Below are 15,720 nucleotides of genomic sequence, written 5' to 3' on the forward strand. Positions count from 1 at the left end.
GAAATCACACTTGTCCTAGAATCCTGTCCAGTTTTTCATCCAAAAATCTCGTTTCCCAATATCAAGGCCACATGGCATCATTGACAAAAAAATAGAGATGGAAGTCAAAGGTTCTAAGAACACCAGATTTGGGATCAAAGGACTGAACTGGAACCCTAGTCCTGCCACTTATGCTAGCTCCACAAGTCCTTTCCCCAATATGATTCTGGCTTCCTTCTTCATAATGTGAGGAGGGTGAACTACATGATACCTAAGGTCTTTTGTAGCATTAAATCTAAGATTGCATGAACTTGAGTTCCTGACTTGGCTATGTGCTTTATCACAAGGACCAAGACACAGTAAGTAGTTAATAAAAATGCTTATTGTTTAATAACTTTGGTTGCCTCCTCTATAAAATAGACTATCGATAATTTTTGGCATTCAAAGTCAAAGAATTCCATGTCAACATATGCATGATGACAAGATTTACACATTATACTTATTATTGTGAGAGACTTCCTTTTGACTTGTCTTTACCAAAATCATTTCACTCCATGGTCTGATTTGGTAGGAAATACGACTTCTGGTGATGGTCTGTTGCTTTGGGAGTTCTTGGTCCTTGAGTACAATCTTTTTTCTTCCCATATCATGAGGTACCCTGGCGCTCCAGTTCTGGATATAAGATATCTGGCAATGAACTGGCAACTCACAGCATGAGGCACCACAATACCTCAGCAATATCCAGGTTGTGCCGACACAGCCAATCCGACTCTCTGGATGGACTACTCGTCAGTACAGCCTCTCCTCTCACACCTTTTAATCAGTTATGGTTCCTTCCCTCCTACCTAGAAAACGGTGGTTATTCTTTTGGGGAGTGTACCAGCAGAACAGAGCAACATAAAATGACCTATTAGAGTTTGCCTATCTCTCTCACAGAGTTGGTACAGAAATTCTAGAATTCCGTTTAAATCTTCCCAGCAAATTTCTCTGGTTAAAGGTCTCATGTGCAAGATATAAAAAAGAACTGAAATAAATTTCTAACAAGAGTCATTTCTCAGTTGGTCAAAGGATATGTGAACAGGAAGTGGTTAAAGGAAGGAATCCAAGTCATTGACAACAATATGAAAGAACATTTCAAATCAATGATAATTGGAGAAATGAAAAAAAAAAACTCCAAGGTTCTATTTCACACCTAACAGATTAGAAAACGTCAAATATTGCAGAGGTTATAGAAAATCAAGCACACTGATGTGATATTGGGGAAACTGGTGGTTCATGGTCCCATGGCCCCAAAGTCACAAAACTGTGCTTAGTTTTTGACCCTGCAATAATTCTATGCCTCAAGGAGAACAAAGGAAGACAAAAAAAGACTTAGCAGTTAAAAACTGGATATCAAGAGAACATCCACCTATTAGGGAATGGCTGAACAAACTACATTATAGAAATGTTACTAAGTTGGTTGGTTGTTGTCCTTTTTCTCAAAAAAGACTCATGATACCATGAGAGTCTCTCAGTGTGTTCAACTGGGGCTGAGAGTATTGGGCTATAAGAAATGGTTTGAAAGGATCTAGGAAGAAAGAAATCTAGGAAGATTCTTATGAACAGATGAAGAATAACAGAAGCAGAACCAAGAGAATAATTAATACAATAACAACAGCATTGTAAAAGGAAACAACTTTGAAAGACTAAAGGATTTTGTTCAATCAAATAACCAACCAGGATTCCAGGGGCCAAGTGATGAAGCAAAGAATGCTACCCACCTTCTGAAAGGGAAGTGAGAGACTCAAGATATAGAAATAGACTTATATTTTCCAATAGGGCTAAGGTGGGAATTTATTTTGCTTGAATGGTTGGAACTCTATTCACAGCTCCCCCAACGTTGCAGTCCCTCCAACACCTGACATTTTCTCATCTGCTGGGTGTGAGGTAGAACCTCACAAATACCCATTTATTTGAAAGGTGTTTTTTTTTTCAGTGAAGGAAGGTGGGGTCAGGAATGGGATAGTAAAGAGAAAGAAAAGAGGGTCACTGAAGCATTTTAAAAAAGCAGACAGGAAGGCCAGAAAAAATCAAAGACAAGTAAGTCAGTTTTGAAAGTGACAGGCTGACCTTATATATATTTTAAAAGAAAAATAAGTTGCATGCACCAGAAGTTCAGTTTCATTTGAGGCTCTTTTTTTTCTGTTTTACTATGTATATGGAGATGTCCGTTTTATTTTGCATTTAAATTCAAATTAAAAAAATTGATAATAAATGAAATAAGATGTTAGCCTTTTGGCCCAGCCTGAACAAATACAGCAGTCATTTCCTTACCAACTTGGAAAGTCCTTAAAAGATAAACATTTTAGGACACTGCTATTATTGTCTCCCTTAAGCTAACACTTGCTAAAGTCCTCTTCCTGTTCAAGAAAGGGCATGTAGGAGGAATTAAGTTCAAAGGGGGGGGGGGTGGCTAAGTGGCATAGTGGATAAAAGCACCAGCCTTGGAGTCAGGAGTACCTGGGTTCAAATCTGGTCTCAGACACTTAATAATTACCTAGCTGTGTGGCCTTGGGCAAGCCACTTAACTCCATTTGCCTTGCAAAAACCTAAAAACAAACAAACAAACAAAAAAGATCAAAGGGAAGCAGTAGAGTCTGTCAAATCACACCTGTGATATTCACTACCTGTGTGACCTTGGGCAGGTTATTTCTCACTTCCCTGACCCTCAGTTTCCTCATCTGTAAAAAGAAGGGATTGAATTAGAAGATTTCAATAGATCCTTCCAGGTCTAAGTCTATGAGCTCTGAAAAGTGTCAGTCAAGCTTCAAACCTAGGTCTTCAGATTCTAAATCAATAATCTAGTCTCACTACACCATCCTTCCTCCTCACAAAAATTAAAGCATTTTATCAGTGGAGAGATGCCCTTCTCAAAGTGGTTTCATATTCACTTTGCAGTCAATGAGAAACCCCTATAGAACTACAGAGCCACCCCATTGTTCTCCAGATGTCCCATCTCCCATAGGCCAGCACAGAATTTCGGAAATCACACAATTCAACCTTTCACAAAATGTTCCCCATTTTCTCCCTATCATTCCTCTCCATTTTATGCTGGGCTCCCAAGCACCCCACTGAAATGCAAGTGATCTGTTTGTTGTCCTTCTATAGACTAGATAGGTTTCATTCTGTGTCATCTTTGAAAAATGAGTTATCCTACCCATAGGTGACATTGCCACCCCACACATGAGTGACCGTTATCTTTTATGATCAAGCCCCCAAGACCAGATTTCTATATTCAAAGATAGAAAGAACAGTCTGACTGGTTCTAGTGTCACAAGATCTGGAATCCACAGGCTGCCTGTGCTCCCTGCTGGCAAAAAGTAGAACAGCAGTCACTTCCCCCAAAAAAAAAGGATTTAGAGGTTGAAACTAGGTGGTACTAGACATCCAGATTGGGAAATGGGGGGTGAGGGCACCACTAGATCCAGAAAAAAGGGCATTTTCAGTAAGGGCATTCTTACCACCCAGCCTCCAAAGGAGAAGAAAAGATCATTTCTCCTCCTGAACAGACCAAGGAAAATCAAAGAGGCTGCCATCCCCAACTCAGCAGGGATTCCTAAGTGGAATAATAACAAGAGTAATCAATTTTTGATCCCTTAAAGGCTTGCAAATTTTAAGCATATCATCTTATTTGATTCTTACAACAATCCTATGGGAAAGGTGATTTTATTATAGACATTTAAAGACGATGATGATGATGGATGATGATGATAGCTGCCTTTTCTATAGTGCCTACTATTTGCTGGGCATAGTACTAAAAATCTTTACAAACGTTATCTCATTTGATCCTCACAACAACTGGAGGAGGCAGGGATTGTTATTATCTCCATTTTATAGTTGAGGAAACTGAGGCAGACAGAGACCAAGTGACTTATCCAGAGTCATGTACCTAGTAAGTGTCTGAGTATAATTTGAACCCAGGGCTTTCTGCCTCTCAGATTCAACCTCTCATATTACTGATGCCTCAGTAATCTGCCATCATCATTAGTTATTAACCAATGTCTTAGGATAACAAGATTCTACTTCAAGAGTTGAAAGGGCCTTTAGAAGCCAATTAGTTCAACCCCATCATTTCATAAAAGAGGAAACGGAGGCTCAGGAAGACGATGTGACTTGCTCAGGTCACACAAGTAAGCATCCAATGTCATCAAAATCACAAAACTCAATCCAGCTCCGACCTCACACAAGTCACTATCACACAGTCAGCACAATGGTCTCCTTGGTGAACTGAGGGAAGATAGAACTACCAGTACATCGGCCTTCCCTTTCTAGCTCATCCAAACTACACCCACACCTGATTTTCCAGTCACTTCTCACTCTATTTCCTGGATCTACCTTATTGTTATAGCAGGAAGTGAAAAAGGAAATCAACCACTGGGTATGCATTTAGAATGATGGTATATATTTAAGGGTTCAAGTTGGGGTTACGGTTGGAGTTAAGGGGGAATGGAAAGGGTTACAGTTAGTGTAAAGGTTTAGGTTTGGATGAAAGGGGGGAAGCAGTCTTGTGTGTCCCTTGTTATTTTTTTCCTTTATGTTATTTGTGCTGTTCTCCCCAGAGCACACTGGGCCTAATGAAAAAACTACAGATGCTTCCTTCCATGCCCATCTACACCAAGAGTAACCCATCAAGGGGTGCTGACTGCATTGCTTTTCCTTCAGTTGTCCAGTATGTTAGGCCTTATTTTGGAGGCTTGGGAAGAGAATAAGCAACTTTTCAACAATCACTGAAGGAATCACAGAATCTAGGCATTTTAGAGCTCAAAAGGGGACCTTAAATCTAATCTAGTCTAAGCCTCTTTCAATCTTCAGATAAGAAAACCAGGGCCTAGAAAGGTGAGTCAGGGGTATCAACATTAAAGTCCCCATTCAATCTAATCATCATCTTCATCTTCATTCTTGACTGTATTTGGCCACTAAAGGATTTTCCAAGTATTTTTTGCCTGCCTTCTTTCATTTGGTCCATGTTTCTCAGTCACTCCTCTTCACACTTCTGATTGTGGGGAACACAATGCTCTCTATGGGATTGGAAAGGACTGTGCATTCTAGATGGAAAAGGACATTGCATCGAGCAAGCTGTCAGGGCTTAGAAAGAGGACACGAGCCCAAAGGACAAGCCAAAGAATGAAGTGCATCAGCTCAGTCAGAGGAGGCACTTTCTTGGCAGCAGACACAATAAATCTCCCCCACAACTGTCACCTAGCATTTCTATCCAGTCAATATCTGCCTTTGATGCCAGCAAAGTCTTTCTTAATTCCACTTTTCACATCACCATGTGTGTTTCAAGGAAACTGGACACTAAGGCAGTCTTCTCCTGAACTTTGTAACCTGTTGGAGATCTCCAAAGCAAACACAATTTATTTCTGGTCTACAATGGTGCAAAAGTCAATGCCAGCTCACAGCTATTATGCTTAATGCAGCCTCTAAGCACTTGAGGAGAAAGGGGATGCCCATTGCTGAGGTGTCAGAACAAATCCAAAGGTGGCAGAAATCCATTCTCCTAATATCACCAACCCTTCACACACCATGATTCATGGGGATGTAGAACCACCAAGTCCATGAAGTTGTGAGAACTGCAAGGTATCCACCTCACCCTCATTTTGCAAGCAAGGACTATTCTCTGAGGCTTCCAGCTCCCTGCAATTTTCAGTTAGTTCCTTGTTTAACAAAGCTCCAGGCCTGGGTTTGTGTGTAAGAGGGCCAAATGCAATCTGGAGATGGATGGACTATCATTCGGGGTTGGACCCAGATGCCCAGTTGTGGGGAGATGATTCAAAGTATTTTAAAAGCATCAATAAGACTGAAGTTTTGATATATATATATATGTAGCTAGCTAGGTGCATAGATTTACTACATTCATTATGGCACTTTTCATTATGGGAAAACTAGATATACCCTTTCATTAAAATTTCATCTTTAAAAGCATGGTGATGCCTTAAGTGGACTACTGCATATTTCCAATGATGACTTACCTTGCATTAAAGAAGAGGTATTAAGGCCATGTAGCCCTAGAAAAGAGAAATGGCCCAGTTACATAGGGAGAGGTAGGGAGAGATGGCCCAAACGTTACACAGGCAGTCACAAAAGTATAATAGACTCAGAGTACATTGGTGAGATGCTCTGAGAAGAATTTCTAGGACCTGAGTTCAGGCCCTATTTTGGCTTTTATTTGTAGTAGAGCCTCCATTTAGTAACAGAGTACCTGGCAAATAGTAGGTACTTAAAAATGCTTGTCCACTAACTGATCTGAACAATACCAGGAGTCCCCATGGATCTACTAAGGAATTAAATCATAAAATTCAACATGGAGAAAGAATAAAGTGTAATATAGTACTGTGGTACAGGGGATGTAGAGGGCGGGGTGCTTGGGAGGACTCCCAAAGTCATTTTTGCTTCTGCCTCTGTGGTAATGCCCTCCTTTCTCTAGTAGCTATGGGGGAGAAACTGATGGATCTGGAAAGAATTTAAAAAGGAATACACCTTTATGTACTAGTTCAGTATTCCCAGAATTCCATGGCTTTCTCATTATCTACTCACTCTCATTAATTCTTATACACAGATGTGCTATAGCCTTTAGTTGTACCTCAATACTCCAATGAATATGTAACCTCATTTATATGGGAGCCCTCTCCAGGTGAACAAATCATAACCCACTCATGCCTTCCTCCTTCCTTACTCTATGAGATAATTATCAATGTCTTCCAAAGGTTCATCCAGAAAAAGGTCTACCCAATGCAACCCGTGGCTTTTGATGATTGTTGCTTTATCATATAGTGTGAAAATGGAAAGTGCTATTCACTGACCTTAAAACTATGTTATACAAAAACAGTCTTCTCTACCATTTGTATTGGTTCAAAAATAGAAAGGAAATGAATGGAATAAACTAGACAAGGATGAATAAGAAATAATGGAACTCAAAAATCCAGTATTCTAAAAATCCCCAAACAAAAGTTTCTAGAAAAGAATTTCCTGTTTAATAAGAACTATTAAGAAAACTGAAATTACTCTGGCAGAAATTAGGTTTATACTACTATACTGCACAATGGATTAAAAATGAGTATGTGACCTAAATATCAAAGATCATACTTTTAAAAATTACAAGAGAAGCGGATCTTATCTATACCTTTTACAGCTATGAGTAGTGGGTAAATTCTTAGCCAAACAAGAGCTAGAGGTTGTATTACAAATGATAAAACAGATCATTTTGTTCAGGTGAACTTGAAAAGTTTCTGCAGAAAACTAAAGCATCTAGAATAAGAAGAAACTATTTCAACTGGGGGAAAAAAACCTTTTTTAATCAGATTTCTCCAGTAAAGGTTTGGTATCTAAGATATAAAGACAATTAAGAAATATATATGAAACCAAAAACTAGTACCTTACTTAATAAATGATCAAAGGTTATAATTAAGCAGTTCTCAAAAGAACTGCAAACCATTAACAACTATACAAAAGAATAATCTAATTCATTAATAATAATATAAATGTGATTCCAAACCAACCCAAGGTTGGCAAAGATGACAAAAGATGAGAATATTTCATATTGGAGGGGTTGTGGAAAGACAGGCACACTAATACATCATTTGTAGAACTGTGAATTTAACACTTTGCAATTATGCAAATAAAGTGGCTAAAATGTTCCTACCCTTGACCCAGAGATTTCAATGCTAAGCATATGCCTCAAGGAGGTCAATGAAATGCATGTGATCTTATTCTATGGACTGGCACACCTAGGGGAACATGTGCTATAATGACAACAAATAATAATAATAATAATAATAATAATAATAATAATAATAATAGTAATAGCTAGCATTTATATGTCACTTTAAGCTTTGGGAGGCAGCTGCTATTATAATCTCCATTTTATAGATGAGGAAACTGAGTCAGAGAGAGAAGTGACTTGCCCAGGATCACATACCAGTAAATGTTTGAAACTTACTTTGAACTCAGGTCTTCCTGAGTCCAGGTCCATTGTTCTAGACACTGTGCCGTCCTTAAAAAAAGATAGGCTCCCTGTACATCACAAGATTTATAGCAGCACTTTTTATGGTAGGGAAGAACTAGAAACAAAGGAGATGTCTATCAATTGGAGCACAGCCAAACAAATTGTGATACATGAATGTTGTGGGCCATTGCTATGTTGTAAGAAATGATGATTATGAAGAAATAGGCAAGACTAACATGAACAGATGCAGCATTAAACAGGTCTGGGAAAACGAGAGATATTAAACAACAGTATAAATGACAGAACCACCACCACAAAACAATTGAGCCTGAATGTTACAAACTGATAAAAAAAAACAAGCTTGGCATCGACAAAGAGCTATGAGAACATCTCCCCCTCCTGTCACCCTCTCCACTCCTTTGCAGAGGTTCAGAGATGTGGAACGTTGCATATAATATCATGTGGGGGAAGATAGGAATGGATAGACCAAATGGTGCCCAGACTCTGGTTTTGCTGAATGTTTTCTCGTTCCTCTTTTTAAAGCATTCTTTGTTAAAAAGCATGGCTCTCTGGAAGTGGGGAGAGGAAGGGATTTAGGGAGAAATCTAGGTGATGTAAAAACAAATGATAGCAATAAAAATCTATTCCCAAAAAGTCTCCTGGATACTAGTGGGTATAACATGTGAGCTGCCCATGTGATATCCCTCGCTCTCACCCTATGTCTAGCCCACATCTTTTTCCAATCATACATTTCCTGGACAATATCTTTTAGGTCTCTCATTGCATACAATAACATGCTGCGATTGGCTTCTATCTCTCTCCATTGGCCTTTGAGTCACCTGCAATTTTGAGTCCTCAGAGATTGTGATGTTCTGTGAGTCATAGCCAGATATCATCGCCAGAATACTGATGTTAAAAAAAAGATTTTTTTTTTATTTCAAGGAGCAAGTTGAGATCTTTGAAAATGTTGTGCAATTTTCCAGCTGCAGAGCAACCCATTCTCTCCAACCAATTCAATTCCAAACTCAGCTTCTTCCCCATCAGCAGGGCTTGTCCAAGATACCTCTCCTGTAAAGCTAACCCCACAGGCTGCCCATCCAACTGCCTGGTCTAATATAGGCAATATCTTTTTCCAGTCACTTAGTATTTCCCCTGAATAAGTATCAAACATTCCCAATTGTAATCCTACATGTAAATTAATCAAATAGCCCATTTGTCAACTGGTCTTGCAAATCATCTTTGGATGGCAAATACCAGGAAAGCAAGGATCACGTCTCTTTAATGGCTTTTTTGGGTACCCCCTTTACTGAACATAATTTGCTAATGATAGCTATCAGTCTTGCAGCTTTCAAGAACAGGTGATAGGAAATGTTAAAGAGAGGAAAAAATAGCCCCATTTCAGTAGCTCTTGAAAAGAAAAGAGTTTCGAAAGGCAGATATGGGAATATTGCCATAATGTGAGTCCACACATGTTAAAGAACTCCCACTCACCTAATAAATGTACAATGGCTTTCTAGAACTCTCTGAGGCTAAATACTCTGCTCTGCCCCAGGCTTGATGACCTCCCTGCCAAGGGAGACGGCCAACTAGGCATCTGGTCAATAATACTGACTGTCACTTCTGGATAGCATTGCAACAAGTGCTCTGGTTGTCTAACAGTGGCTTGGAGGCTAGACTTGAAGTCTTGAAGACCTGTACTCAAACTCAACCTCTAATGTCTATTAACTATGACCTTGGGCAAGTCACTTCACCTCTGAGCCTCAATTTCCTTTGTAAAATGGGAATAATAAGACCTACAACCAGTACCCAGAATATTGTTATAAAGCTCAAATTAAAATAGAGTCATAAGTGCTTTGCAAACTTGGAGATATCATAGAAATATCATTACCATTATTATTAGAGGAATACAAAAAAAAATTTAGTGGTCTATGTGCTCAGTTCAGATGTTGCAAGACCATTCAAATAGAGGAGTCCTTTCACAACTCAAAGAAATAATGACATTAATGACAAAAGTTCCATCATCGCCATGACTTTCCACACTAGCACATTTGATCTTCACAAGTGAAGTAAGGACTACAAGCAAGTTTACACCTATTTTACTAACTGAGGAAACTGAGCCTCAGAGGCAGTGTGATACAGTGAAAAGGGGTACTAGGTCCTGAGTCACATCAAGTCATGCAATTAGTGAAAGAATCTCAGTTAACTCATGTGTAAAATGGGAGAAATAATAATAGCATCTGTCTCATAGGGTTATTGTATAGATCAAATGAAATGACATATTTTAGGTACTTTCCAAACCTTAAAATTTTGGCAAAAAAAATTCAGGCTTTCCTTGATTCCAAATCTCCTACAGTAAAGCAGACTTCTCCAGAGTGGGCCTGAACCAGAGTCAACTGCATTTGGGAAATGTTGAAAAAAAGGAATAAAAATCCATCATAGATGATGTGAATTTGTAGTCTTCTAAGTCAAGGTGAGGCCAGACCATGTTTCTATATGATGTGGACTCACTGTGTGATACTCCCCTCACAGGAGAAGTCAAGTTTTAGGCTAAGAGAAGATCTAGGAGTTGTTATTGTCATTGTGAACCCCATCTGGGTAGCAGATAAGCTAGCTCCTAGATGGTGAGAACAGGAGGCAGTTCTAACTCTGGAGACCATGCACAGTGGCAGAACCAGTGGAAGAATCACAGGGATGGGGTGCTAGAAAGACAAGTTCAAGTGAGAAGACTACACACCACCAGGATCACACCGATAAGACAAAAATCAAGGAGAGAATTCCAAGGAGTTGGCACAAATGAGGGGCATCAAAGGCAGCTGAGGTAACTCCAGAAGGGTCAAAAAAAAAAAAAGAAGAGAGGGGCGGCTAGGTGGCGCAGTGGATAAAGCACCAGCCCTGGAGTCAGGAGTACCTGGGTTCAAATTCGGTCTCAAACACTTAATAATTACCTAGCTGTGTGGCCCTGGGCAAGTCACTTAACCCCATTTGCCTTGCAAAAACCTAAAAAAAAAGAGAGAGAGATTTGGTCACAAGGATTCCTTTAAAGAAGTTGCAATGGAGGAAGGAGGCAAGGAGTGCTGGGAAGGGGGGGGTATATATAAGTGCCCACATGTCATGAAAGAGTCATAAAATTAGTCACTTGCTCACTCATTCATTCACACTACTATCTCTCACAAGCCTCTTTGGTCACACTGACCCTGACAGCAATAGCTCTTAAAGGGCCCCCTAGAGCAGCTAGGTGGCACAGTGGATAGAGCACCGGCCCTGGAGTCAGAAGTACCTGAGTTCAAATCTGACATCAGACACTTAATAATTACCTAGCTATGTGGCCCTGGGCAAGTCACTTAACCCCATTGCCATGCAAAATCTAAAAAAAAGGGGGCCCCTAGTGGGGGGAATTTTCTGGGAGTCTGCAAGGTCAAAACAATTCTTATACCATACTGAGGCATTCTAAGGTCTAATACAGTAAATAAGAATAGAAAAAACCCACATAAACAAAAGCTTTTTATAAGGCAGGTGTGATGCAATAATTTTTAAGAGTATAAAGAGGTAAAGAGGTGGGCAGCTCAGTGGCACAGAGAACAGTGCACCAGTCCTGCAGTTAGAAGGGCCTAGGTTCAAATCCAGCCTCTGACACTAGCTATATGACCCTGGGCAAGTCACTTAATTACTATTATTTTGGGGGTGGGGAAGAGTGCAAAGGAATCCTAAGACAAAAAAGTTTGAGAGCTGCTCCTCTAAGGAACAGCTGGCATACTGAATAAAGAAGTGAAGCTGGAGTCAGGAGTTCAAATCCAGCCTCAGATATTTAACAGCAGTGTGATCTTGGGTTAATCACTTAACCTCTGTCAGCCTCAATTCTCTCATCTATAAGATGAGGATAGTAATAGCGACGACCTCCAGGATTGAAGACAAAACGAGGAAATGTTTGTAAAAGCTATTGCTATGATCATAGGGGTAGAAAGCAGAAGAGACAATTAGATAATGCCAGCTTCTCCCCTCACTAACAATCAAGGCTGATCAAAGTGGTCCCTTTATTTTCCTTTTGTACATCATCTATTATTTTCTGATGCCTATTATCTTCTGATTTCTAAAGCAAGGAAGAGAAGGGTGTGTAACTCTAGTACCTGATCTTGGCCACAGCCTACTGTGATTCTTTTTGAAGATGAAAGCAAATATGGGCACCGAACAGGTCAGCTGGTTTTGTTTAACATTAAGGCCTACTGAATTTCATGGGATAGATCCAAAAATGACTGTTATAAAAAGCAAGAAGGTATGAGTGAAACAAATTTGAAAAATCTGCCACATGACCAAGAAAATCTCTATCTGTGATGGCCACAGCCTAAGAGATCAATTCTCAGAGTTTTTGATATATTACTGGAGGGGAGAGTGGAGCAGTGCCACTGAGAAGGGGTTTCCTGTTACAGGAAGCACTTTCAACCTCCACAGAAAACCACAGAAACCGGAGATTGAAATTTTCAAAAGCTCCAACCAACCCAGCACCCTGGGCAAACTGGTATTTAATGGCCATGCTCATCATCCCATTACTTTCTAATGAGCTCATTTAGTTATAAATTACAGAGACAAATGAATACTTTTTTCCTCCTTTCCCTTTCTAACTCAGGCTTATCCAACTGGGCCACTCTCTCCTTTGCAAACTGCCAAGGTTTCTGAATGGGCTTGTCCAGAAGCACTATAACCTGTGCCTCCCCAGCAAAGGGCCAACCAGGGACTGATTCTCAAGGGGACTCCCTCTGAAGCAAACCTCTGGAAGTGAACACACTGGAATCAGAGAGTTCAAATTGGAAGCAACCCAAGAATTCCATGGGCCAGTCTCCAGATCTCAAAGATAGAATTCCAAGGGCAGCAAAGTTGCCACTGCCCTCCCTGAGGGTGTCCTGGCCAAGAACATCCTATAGACCTTGCTGCAGTTATTTAGGAATCAGAGACTAGCATGGAAATCACAGAAAGAGCTGAAAGGACCGTTAAAGGTTACCCAGTGTAACCTCCTTTTTACAAATGGGGAAACTGAGGCCCAGAGAAGAACCCAATATTCCAAATCTAGTGAAGAGCCAATCTGATTCTGGTACCCAACTCCCTTGACTCCTAGACAATCCTTAAATAAGACCCATATCTACAGTTCCAAGAGAATATTTGAAAGTGTTCTCTACACACTGTGTGAATAACTGGCTGCCTCAACTTATCGCCCCACCCCCAAAGTATGAAGCTGAATCCATCCAAGAACAGATGGGCTGGCATCTCCAAAAGTGATGTGTAATCCCAGAGTAAGCAACAAAGAAGCCCTCCCCTGTGCCTGTTTCAGGTGGAAAACAACTGAATCATTTATTTCCACTGACTTAAATTTTTATAAATTATTTCCTGAAGTCATCAAGCAGCTTGGGAGCATAGCAGATAGGGCCCTGGGCTGGAGTCTTCGGGAAGCTGCAAATTCAAATCTGATCCCAGACACAGCATCTGTGGGACCCTGGGTAAGTCACCTAACTCCTGGTGGACTCTGTTTCCTCCATGTAAAATGGGTACCAGCTGTCTTAGATGTTGTGAGGATCAAGTGAGATCACATTTGGAAAGTGCTCTCAACACAAGGACTGGCATGTAGTAGGTGCTTGCCAAGATGAGTCCAGTCAGCAGAGAAAGGGTTGATGGGAAAGCAGCTGAGGGCAGATCAGAGTGGCTCAGATAGAACTGGCAACATATAAATGGGGGGGGGGGGAGATAGCTCCTCCTGGTATGAGGCCAGTCTCAATCCAGGGAAGTGGGAGGGGCCCAGGGGCTTGGGACAAATGAAGGATCCTGAGAAAAGCAGGCCTAGAGGATGGACAGACTCCGAAATGACAAATGGAAACAGCAGAGAGACAGAGAGGGAGGGAAGGACAGAGACAGAAGGAGAGAGACAGACAGAGACAGAGAGAAAGAGAGACAGACAAACACAAAGAGAAAGATGGAGATAGAAAGAGAAACAGAGAGAGACAGAGAGAGATAGACAGACAGACAGACAGAGCCAGAGCCAGAAAGACAGAGACAGAGAAAAAGAGGAAAAGAGAGAGAGAGAGGGAATCAGGGAGGGGAGAGAGAAACAGAATGAGCAAGACAGAAGGAGAAAGAGATATACAGATACAGAGAAACAGAGACAGAGAGATGGGAAAAGACAGAGAAATGGAGAGGCAGTGACAGAGACAAAGAGAGAAAGAGAGAAAAAGAGAAAAAGAGACACAGGGACAGAAAGAAAGAGATTTGCAGAAAGAGAAAAGAGAGAGACAGACACAGTCAGATGGTGACAAAGAGAAAGAAATAGAGATACAGACAGAGTTATAGAGTGATGGACAGAGAGAGAGAGAGACAGAGACAGAGAGAGACACAGAGAGAGACAAAGGGAGAGACAAAAACAGAGACAGATAGAAGAGATAGAGATGCACAGATACAAAGAAACAGAGATAGATAGACAGAGACAGCGAGAGAAACAGAGACAAGAATAAAAAAACAGAGAAGAGACAAACAGAAAAGGAAAGAAACAGAGAGGGAGTGAGAGACAGAGATACAGAGAAAAAGAATGGCAGACAATAAGAGAAAGAGACAGACAGAGGAGAGGAGAGGAGAGGAGAGGAGAGGAGAGGAGAGGAGAGGAGAGGAGAGGAGAGGAGAGGAGAGGAGAGGAAAGATAAAGAGAGAAAGAGAGAAAGAGAGACAGAGAGACAGATGGACAAAGACAAGGGAAAAGAAAGAGAAAGAAGCACAGAGACAAAGATCAAGAAAAGAGAGAGACACAGACAGAAACAGAGACCAAGAGAGAGAAAGAGAAGGAGAGAAAAAAGGGCAAGAGACAGAGAGATGGACAGAGACAGGGACAAAAAGAGACAGAAACAGAGAGACAGACAAAGACAGAGGGATAGAAATAAAGAGAGTCAGAGAGCTAAAGAGACAGAGAAAGAGAGAGACCGTGAGTGATAAAGAGAGACAGAAAAAGACAGAGTCAGAGAAAGAAAAAGAAAAAGAGAAGAGACAGACAGGCAGACAAAGAGAGACAAAGACCAAGATAGAGACAGGGAAGGACACAGACAGAAAGAGAGAGGTAAAAAGAGACAGAGGGAGAGACAAGATGAAAAGAAAGAGACACAGAGAGAATTAGAGATAGGAAAGAGACACAGAGATAGGGGAAGGGACAGACAAAAGATAGACAGAGTCAGAGATAGAAAGACATAAAGACACAGTGATAGAGACACAGATAGAGACAGAGGAAGGGAAAGAGACAGAGAGAGGTAGACATAAAGAGAGAGGGAATGAGAGACAGACAGACAGACAGGCAAGAGATAGAGGATATATCAAGAGGGAGAGAGATACACACAGAGATAGCGATGAAAAGAGACAAAGAAAAAACAAAGACATAGACAGAGAGAGACAGAAAGGAAGAGAAAAAGAGGAAGGGAGAGATTAGAGACAGGGAGAAAAAGAGACAGAGACAAAAAAAGAGATGGAGACAAAGAATCAGAGAGAAACAGAAAGAGGGCGAGATAGAGGAGGAAGAAACAGAGACAGAGACAAAAAGACTGAGATGAAGAGAGACAGAGACAGAGAAAGTCACATAGAGACAAAGAGAGAGACACAAAGAGAGAAACTGAGAGACCAAGAGACAGAAAGGGAGAGATAGAGACAGACAAAGACAGAGAGGGAGGAACAGAGATAAGGAGAGAGGAACAGAGCGGAGGAGACAGAGAGAGAAGGAGAAACAGAGAAAGAAGAGAGAC

The sequence above is a fragment of the Macrotis lagotis genome, chromosome X (assembly GCF_037893015.1).
Source record: "Macrotis lagotis isolate mMagLag1 chromosome X, bilby.v1.9.chrom.fasta, whole genome shotgun sequence".
NCBI classification, from domain to species: Eukaryota; Metazoa; Chordata; class Mammalia; order Peramelemorphia; family Peramelidae; genus Macrotis; species Macrotis lagotis.